The sequence below is a fragment of the Mytilus edulis genome, chromosome 9, assembly GCF_963676685.1.
Source record: "Mytilus edulis chromosome 9, xbMytEdul2.2, whole genome shotgun sequence".
Classification (NCBI taxonomy): Eukaryota; Metazoa; Mollusca; class Bivalvia; order Mytilida; family Mytilidae; genus Mytilus; species Mytilus edulis.
This window is the reverse complement of record NC_092352.1, coordinates 78,927,109-78,937,206: the sequence shown is the minus strand read 5'-3', so window position 1 is coordinate 78,937,206 and position 10,098 is coordinate 78,927,109. Positions and strand designations below refer to the sequence as shown.

At 32.0% G+C, this 10,098-nt stretch overlaps 1 long non-coding RNA gene across 1 annotated transcript; it reads right to left on the bottom strand.

Annotated features, from left to right (window-relative positions):
* Positions 1-230: 230 nt before the first annotated feature.
* LOC139490448 (uncharacterized) lies at positions 231-9,339 on the bottom strand. Its single transcript, XR_011656333.1, has 4 exons — positions 9,260-9,339; positions 6,877-6,931; positions 1,968-2,154; positions 231-325 (listed from the first exon to the last, which is right to left on the bottom strand). It is a non-coding gene; the product is annotated as an uncharacterized lncRNA (long non-coding RNA).
* Positions 9,340-10,098: the final 759 nt, after the last annotated feature.

The window sequence follows — 10,098 nt, the reverse complement described above, 5'->3', positions numbered from 1 at the left end:
TAAAACGTTCGAAAATTGATTAAAACAATACCAAGTGGATCTTCACAGAATTATAGGAAAAACGTATCAACTCAGTCCAGCCTTTATTATAATTTTAGATAAAATGTGTAAATCAAAAGCTGTACTTTTATATTTCATTACATAATAATTTCATCTACACTTCCATTACATCGAGTATTAGTGAAGAAAGAGAACAACATCCGTTTTGATTGCTCAATGAAACAAAGAGGTCAAACAACAATCTTTATTCACTAAATAAATATTTTCTGTTGATATATGTAACAGTTGAAATTCCTATACAAAAGTGCCATTTAACATTTTGTATCTACAAAAGAAAGTATTCATCATTTAAAAATGTACATTTGGTTACATAGCGGCACATAATTACAATATTGAAAATACAAAGCGCCCATGTCAAGTATATACGAATGATTCGAAGTTTTTTTCATTATTAGGATCAAGGTCAGAAACTTCAACATTTGTTTTTATTGATAATTTTATAAAATTTAATCTAGATAATACTATATATCGAGTATACTTAGCATTTGTTTAATTTTTCTTTTGTTCGTGTCAAACAAAGAAACGCAAAATAATTTACCACCTGTAAATTTCACTGCATATTCCCAAATCTATCGTTATTTGAAAGTTTCGAACATTATACTGTTGATTGTTGAGTGTTTATATAATCAAGGTTTTTGTTTATATAATAATTAAAAAAACTATTCATATATAGCACGCCATCAACCATTGGCGGGTTAACAAATGTTATATCTGTAACGATCAAATCCTATAATTTTTACCATACCTCAATGTATGTATTTTATATTTCCAAATAAATTCACTGAATATTGTGTTGTCGTTTGAAGAACTCATATTTTTTTTGCAATCGAATACCTGTCAGTCAATTAAATGGGCAATTGCTACGAGATATAAAACAACATGAACCATATTAGAATATAATTTTGTTTGGCTCAATCAATAATAAAAGTGAAATGATGAAATAATAATTCGTTTATAACAGCCAAATTGGTTAATTTTTGTTGAAATTGGCAAAGAAACATCACTGGTGGATTATTCCCTTGCAAGTGAATAAGTTGACCTCATTGAATCCGTATTCATGTGACCTGCTACTTAACCTCTTAGCTATATATATTGGTTACGCATATATAAATCGCGTTCGGCCAATAAAAGAAAAACAATGTCAACATTTAAAATGAAATAAAGGTGACCCATTGCATCGAATGATTCGATTCACAACAAAATCATTCCTATACAGGTAAAAACATAATTTAACTTATTTTTTTAGCCTTTCACATGAAATCAAACAGACTTTGAAAAATTCAATTGCACGTTGTTTACATTTTGAACGGTACAATACACTTAATTATTCGCTGTATTTAAGCATTCAGCAAACATTTTACACAGTGAAAATTTAACCTACTCATTTTATAATCACATTGCAGAAAAAAAAACGATGTGTATAGTGTAAAAAGCAGATTATTAATTCTCTTATTATATTTATTCCCAACTTCTTGAATTTGTGACGAATAATTATAAATGATGAGCATATTGTATAGAAATATGTATATTTTTCCATTTCAATATTTTTTTTTTGTAATTTGTGTTGTGTCGACATCTGCATATGTTTTTCTGGATGTTGTGATGTTTGGTCGATGTCTCATTGACGTATAACCTTTATATAAGTACATCTAAACAAGTGACAACGACAGATCTTTTGATACACGAATAAAGACACAAATTATAATCATAATTACTCTTAAAATCAGCCCAACAATGTTATATATGTTATACATATGTCTATGCAACATGCTCATCTCAAAGGCTCCGCGATGAAGACCGTGATTTGACCTATAATGGTTTACGTTTATATGTTGTAACTTGGATGGAGAGTTGTCTCATTTGGCACTCATACCACATCTTATATCTATTTAAAAGTTTTTACATACCATGGTTTTGGACAATTGCATTGACATTTCACTCTCCACCGAGGCCATTTCTTTCTCTTAACACATTTCCCACCAGTACATCCCTTTTTCAAGTGATCACAACATAAGTTACAAAGTTTGCTACTCGGACATCCTCCCCATTTACATGTTATCTTAATTCCTCCTTCTGTTAGATTTATCATCATTCCTTAAATTATAAAATGAGAACTCAAGGTTTTCATTGGAAACAAAACGGAAAGATTTCAATACTATAGAATTACTATCAAGAATGTACTAGGGATAAATTAAAAAGCAGATCTATGTAATAACGAATAGCAAGAGTGGTTTAACGACTATCTAATAGTTAGTTGACGGCGTAGTCGTGACGTCGGTGTCGTCATGATTTAAGTTATGATACATATTGTAAGACTGTTTTAGTTTTTGACACCAATAACTTAGTTCAACTTTCACGGAAGTTTTTGGAACGAGAACTTTAAAATTAGGTGATTACCATAATAAAATAACAATCAGAAAGAAAACAAACATTTATGAGTTCCTTTTTCCCTGGTTTTCTGATTTAATGTTTTGTAGGTATTTTTTTTACAACAAGAACTTTATCGAAATTACTGACTCATAAGTGTTTGGTATGTGTTGCGCCACTCCTCACCCATTAAATTTATTGTTATAAAGGACAAAACATAGTATATAAAGTATATTTCAGCAAAAAATGTGGTGAGCGAGGGATGGCGCCAGTATATATACTTCAGAAAACCATAAATCAAGTTTAAATGAAATTCGACTACATTTATAACATCACAAATACATCACTGCTGACGCTATTAGTGAAAATCTGTTTTTTAGTGAAACAATTGGCCAGTACATTCCTTTATCAGGTGTTATTGTCCGTTACTATAGAACCGGCTCACGACAACTGATTTTGAACTGCTAGATATGATGGTCTTATCAGATCTATACTTAGTGATTCAGTCCCCACAGGATCTTTTACATTATAACTTAAGAAATTCATGTGAGATTATGGTTCTAAATCCTACAGATCTTTGCATTTGTTGTATTTTATTATTGTTCATGTGGCCCCTGACAATTTTTCGTATTGATCTGACTTTCGAGTGTTCAGGTTTTAGCACTCTTGATGCTGGTTAATCTAGGAGAGCTTTTAAGACGCACATAATTTTTAAAGTGTTAATTTCATCTGCTATGCATGTATCATGTAAAATTTAAAGCATTTTCTTAGTGACTTAAACATATTAATTCAACCGCCGTCAATCGAAATTCCCCATCTAAATTTAGAACTTTTTATAATTCTGTTAAAGGTGGTAATGCTGCTGCAGCCAGATTATTCAATTAAAATGCACGTAGATATCCACAAATATTTCCGTGCAATGACAGAAAATGACAAACCTGGTCTAGATTATCTTCTGATAATACTGTAAGGTCAACAGTGAACGGGAGAGCTTTTTCGCTTTCCTTTTCCTGTGACATTAAATGAAAAACCCAAAGCCTCATTTATCTGGTTACATAAATAAAGCCAAAGTGTGGTATACAGTATGTAGGACAAACAGGACGGGAGTTTTTTTCAAACGAACACAGGAACATATATACCGCTTCCGAAAACCTAAGAATTCAATATTTTCAAATATTGTGACACCATCTCTCTCTTCAGCCCACTGTATGAATATTCGCGTATAATTACAGTTTTTTGCTACCAAAGGCTGATTCCACGTATCGACAAACCTAAAGACCATAAACGTCATTTTCTGAAAATTAAATATATTAGCAGAGGTATTGATTTTATCAACTTATCTAGTATATTTAATGACTCTACCGTTCAAAACTTCATATCTGCCTATTTTGATAACATATAACCACCTATAATTTCATACACATACAAAAAAAACAGCAGAAGTTTAATTTTTAATTATACGTCGGTAACATCAGACTTCAAAGTAGAAAATAATACTCCTTTAACTTGAAACTGTGAATAATCCAAGTTTAGATATGTTTCCTGTGGCAATGTTATTATAGGGGACCTCAATATCGTCCAGGAAAGTGAGGTTGAAAACTTTTTGAAAAAAAACAAAATATCGTCCTCAATCTTAACTAGATTGGAAAGAATGTCGTCAAGTCATTAAAAGATGCTCTTTCCTCGTTTTGTAAGAATTGGTGTAAACGGGGAAAATCGGATAAAAAATCTCTTGATTCTTATTTAAATAAATGTATGAATGTTGTAGATAATGAATATCACATTTTGAAAATAATTTATCAGTAAACAATAAAGTACATAATACGCCTATATCCAGAATAAGAAAAAAACTTCAGATACTTTCAAAGTGGTTTGTGTTTGTACCGGCCGACAAAGCAGCCAACAATGTGGTGGTGGTATGCCGTAAATACTACACAGACGTTCTTAAGAATGAAATTTTAAATTCATCTACATTCAAGTCCATGCACTCCACAGAGAGTCATATAGTAACATATCATAACCACATCAAAGCTTAAAGCTTCTTCTGAACATTTGAAGGTCCCTACTATGTATTGGTTACCTAAACTACACAAAAAAACTTTTAAATATCGTTTCATCTCGGCCTCTACCTCTACAACTAATCTTTCAGTGATTTTAACAATTTCCCTAACTACTATCAAAGAGCTTATCATAAACTATTGTAATAAAATATATACACATAGTGGAATTGACTATTTTTGGAGTGTAAAACATTCTTTTGATGTTTTAGATAAATTACGTGCTTTTGATGGTCCTTTTGATTCTGTTGACAGTTTGGATTTGTCTACTCTTTACAATACACTTCCACACTTATCTTATCAAACAAAAGTTTTCCTATTTAATTAAATGATTGTTTGGTAAATCTGAATGCAAAGTGTTCTACAACTAATCTTTCAGTGCTTTTAACAAGTTCCCTAACTACTATCAAAGAGCTTATCATAAACTATTGTAATAAGATATATGAACATAGTGGAATTGACTATTTTTGGAGTGTAAAACATTCTTTGGATGTTTTAGATAAATTACGTGCTTTTGATGGTCCTTTTGATTCTGTTGACAGTTTGGATTTGTCTACTCTTTACAATACACTTCGACACTTATCAAACAAAAGTTTTCTTATTTAATTAAATGATTGTTTGGTAAATCTGAATGCAAATATATTTGCTGCAACTCATTTAAAGCCTTCTTCTCTAATGAGAAAGGTAAATATGCAAGGCTCTGTGTTGAAAGCCGTACTTTAACCTATAATGGTTTACTTTTTAAATTGTTATTTGTATGGAGAGTTGTCTCATTGGCACTCACACCACATCTTCCTATATATAGATATACTTACTGGAGGTGTGATGAGATGATTGAAGCTGTTAATTTTCTCCTTGATAATATTTATGTACGTTTCGGCAACAAAGTTTATCGACAGGTTGTAGGTATCCCTATGGGCACTAATTGCGCCCCTTTAATAACAGACCTTGTTTTTGTACTGTTATGAATCATAGTGTATGACCAAACTCAGTAAAGACTCGTCCAAATTGCGTTTAATTGATAAATTCAACAACACTTACAGTTATCTTGGTGATATTTTTTCGTTAAATAATCAAGAATTTTCTCAATATACTGCTGAAATTTACCCAAAGGAACTTACTTTGAATAAATAAAATTTACGACAAAAGGGACGATTTTTCGTTCCCTATTGTTAATTATCCATTTTTAGATGGTGGTGTTCCTTTGCTACCATCTTAAGGTGTTTATATTTCACAGCTCGTTCGCTATGCCCGTGTCTATTGTGACATTTTTGATTTTAACGAACGTAATATTACTATATGTATAACTGGTAAATTATTAAGCCAGGGATTTTGTTACTATAAATTACTTCAAACCTTCACTAAATTTTTCCATAGATATAAAGGTTTGGTTTTGAAGTTTGGTTGTACCTGTAGAAAACTTATTTCAAACGGGATAGCACATCCTAATTTTTACGGAAATGTTGTTAACTGTGCCCGGAAATTTAGAAACGATCCTGGTAAACTTATCGATCCTTTAATAAAACTTATTCTAAAAGGTTACCAATTCAACACTGTAATAAGATCATTGAATATTGTTTTTATTGGTATAAATATTGATTTTGTTATCAATAAATTAAAAGCAAACTAAATATCACTAGTATGTTTTATACATATACACATTCATGGATCTATAATCTGTCGATACCTGTATCTTGGCATTGCACAAAGTCATGTTTTTCTCTGACTGTTTATGACGTCTTTACACCAAATCCATCGGATGTTGGATCTGTACGGATTGATAATTTAGTCTTAGATGCATGATTTTTTTATTTGTTGTAAGTGGCTTTGAATTAGCTGTCAGTTAACTGCAAGTGCTCTCAGATATGTACCTAGTGCCTTTTTGTTGTTAGGATGTACAAGTACCCGGCCACGTCCAATTGTATTTTTGTCCATCTGATGAGTTGAGCCTTTTTCAACACATTTATATAGTTCGTTCTAATGGTGTACTGTTATACCACTGTCCCATGTTAGGGGAGGATTGGGATCCCGTTGACATGTTTAACCCCGCCAAATTCTGTATGTATGTGCCTGTCCCATGTAAGGATCCTGTAATTCAGTGGTTGTCGTTTGTTTATGTGTTACATATTTGTTTTTCGTTCATTTTTTGGACATGAATAAGGCCGTTAATTTTCTCGTTTGAATTGTTTTATATTGTCATTTCGGGTCTTTTGTAGCTGACTATGCGGTATGGGCTTTGCTTATTGTTGAAGGCCGTATGGTAACCTATAGTTGTTAATTTCTGTGTCATTTTGGTCTCTTGTGGAGAGTTGTCTCATAACTATCATACCACATCTTCTTTTTTTGTATATCTAATTTATATTAAAAAAACACGAGCCATATCAAGACTTACCAGAAAGACAAACGAGTAAAATTACAAAAGCAACACTTGTTTTCATGGTGTAAATCTGAAATTAAAGTATACTTAACATTCACATAGAATAAAAAATCAATAGAAGTACACAAAAGGCTGATGGTACTATCTAGATGATATTAATTTAGCTAATACATTTCCCTTTCCTTTCCAAGGATATCAAATGACCATTCATTAACATATAATTGTTACATGGATGGTGATCTTTCTGTTGATCTACAGGTGATCGAGGTAACGTCTGTTATGAGTTTTTAGTTAATTTAGTTAATGCAGTCTTCAGTTGGTCGTTAGTCATAGGAAAAGCAAACAATGAGATGAGCTTAGACCTGTGATCTAACTTCTATCTCAAAAGTTGTTATTCTTCTGTCTAGCTCCGTCTCCTGAGCCTAGTAAACAATGAAATCAATAACCATAAAATGTCATAAGAAACTTAAATAAAATGTTAACACAACGATTTATCACTGAAAACAAAATTCGGGAAATAAGAGAGTAGGGACTTACCCTTTAACAAGCCAAATTGTAAACAAAACCCTATATTAAATATGGTTCAAAACACTTTATATAAAAAAGAAGATGTGGTATGATTGCCAATGAGACAACTATCCACAAAAGACCAAAATGACACAGACATTAACAAATATAGGTCATGTTTAAGCAAATAAACGCAAGAGCTTGAGGAGAGCTACAAAAAGTAAAAAGGTAATTTATTATCAAAGAGGCAATATTTATAAATTGGTAGATACTTGTGTCAAAATAAATATTACGAAAAATGACGCTACGTTTTCGGGCGTTTCATTTCCTCCACTTTTAAAATGTATATCTCTATGAACTAAGCATGCTTATAATATCTAAAGCCCATCTATTAATCGATCATTGGCATGCTGTTGGGAAAGGCAGAAACCTTAGGAATTCCAAAAACAAAATTCTTATCCAAACATTATTTAATAAGTATGACACTTCAATATCACACACATTGCTCACTAGTCTTTAAATCTTGATGAATGTATCACGGCAACAATTCATTTACATGCAATGAAGCATAGAATTTAATCCTACTAACAAAATCTGATTCATGCCTTTATTTTATAAAAAAAGAGACGTTTTGCCATAGATCTAATATTTATTTGACATATTTAATTCAAAACAGTTAAACCTTTGACATGGGTCATCGCCAATTAATGTTACAAAAGAGGGGCGAAAGATACCAGAAAGACAGTCAAAGTCATAAATCAAAAATAAACCGACAAAGCAATGGATAACAAAGAAAAAGACAAACAGACAAATAATAGAATACAAGATACAATATAGAAAACTAAAGACTGAGCAACACGAACCCCACCAAAAACTGTGAGTGATCTCAGGTGCTCCGGAAGGGTAAGCAGATCCGGCTACCGTCGTGTTGCTCATGTTATTACGAATCTGGTAAATAGTCTTATTCGGTACAAATCATGCAAAGCCACGTCTTACTCATTAACATATTTAACTTGATTATTTCTCTGACTGCATTTTACGATCCATTACGATAGATAATTTAGCTACTCTGCAATCAATATTCCATCTTTATACCTAATTTGTCATGTACTGTGTTATAACTCTAGATTCTACTGACGGGGAAAGGTAACACTAGTTAATTAAAAACTGAATGTTTTTTCAGTCTAGATGGTCGAGAGCACTGAACACAGTGTAGGCGGTGTTGTCTCGATATCTCAATAGCATAAATTCGAATCCCGTCGAGGGAAGAACAACAATTTGTTTCCGCAAATTATCAGATTTAATATTGTTGTGCTGAAATTTAGAGTAATTATAAATGTAATATGTGTTTTCATCCGTGTATCACCTTCACGGATGAAACAGTGGATGGATCTGTCACAGAGTTGTCACTTGTTTAGACGTACTTATATATATATATGTATAATAGGAAACCCACACGACCGCGACTTGAAGACTACTTGACATGTTTATGGGGACACACAACTTGGGTTCGTGTTTCTCAAACTTACGCACTGGTGCATTAAGTTAATATGTTTTTATAAATTTATTAGTTCTTCTTCCATAGGAGTTTAAATGTCTTATCATTAGCTGAATTCTGTCTCGGGTTTACACAGATGCTCCTAGAAAGTAGGAAAAACTCAGAGAAAAAGAAGACAACATAGAACACTCAGTCTGATGATTAGTTCTAAGCCTTAGTGAGAAAAACTCTCATTTGCGATCAATTCTATCAGAAATGACCAATACTTATCTTACTTAATAAAATGCACGAAAAACACACTAGCGTTGAATCAAGCTAAGGCCGTGATACTTTTTACCAAAATGACTGTATTGACCTAGAATAAGTAAATATTAACAAGTTGAGTATTCTTACCAGGATTTTGGTATATGTTGATTTAAAACCATTGAATAGAAATGCACCACAATGCCGACAACCAAGTAATTATATACTAGGTAGTCTGTGTAACAGATTGACATTTTCTCCCACTTATAAGGTATTACATCATTCGTTTTGGAGGTGTAAAAAGTAGATTGCTGGACTCAAATACCGTGTGTTGCAATTTGAAATACTTTCTTTCTTCTTCTAATGAAATGTTAATTTTATTTTATCCGACAAGAATCAAAAACATTTTAACAATAACACGGAAGTCCAAATATAAAAATTTAAACATTAAATCAATTGAATTTCTTTTCAACAAAAATGTAAAACCCTCGAATTGATCGTTATCCTATTTACTTTAAGCCACATAGTTCGTTTGTATATGAATTATCGCCCAAATGTCTTTTTAGCTAATTATTCAGAATGTTTTTGTCAACATTATTCATTTGTTATTAGCCCGTCGTCAGGCGTCCGTCTTTTAGCATATCTAATTTGGTCGTCCATTTAGGAAACATTATTCAGAAAGAGTAAAACATACAAAAGTGGGGCGAAAGGCACAGAGGGACATTCAAACTCATAGATCGAAAATAAACTGACAACGCCATGGATAAAAAAGAAAAAGACAAACAGAAAAATAATAGTACACAAGATACATCATAGAAAACTAAAGACTAAGCAACACGAACTGGCAGAGATGTTCTTCACAAAATCCGTATATGCCAAATGTTGTTATGTAAATACCGATGTGTTAACAAACTTGTAAGAACAATAGTATGAACTTAGAATCGTTGGTCCAATCTTACGGTTTATATACTTTTCAAATCGTGCATTGC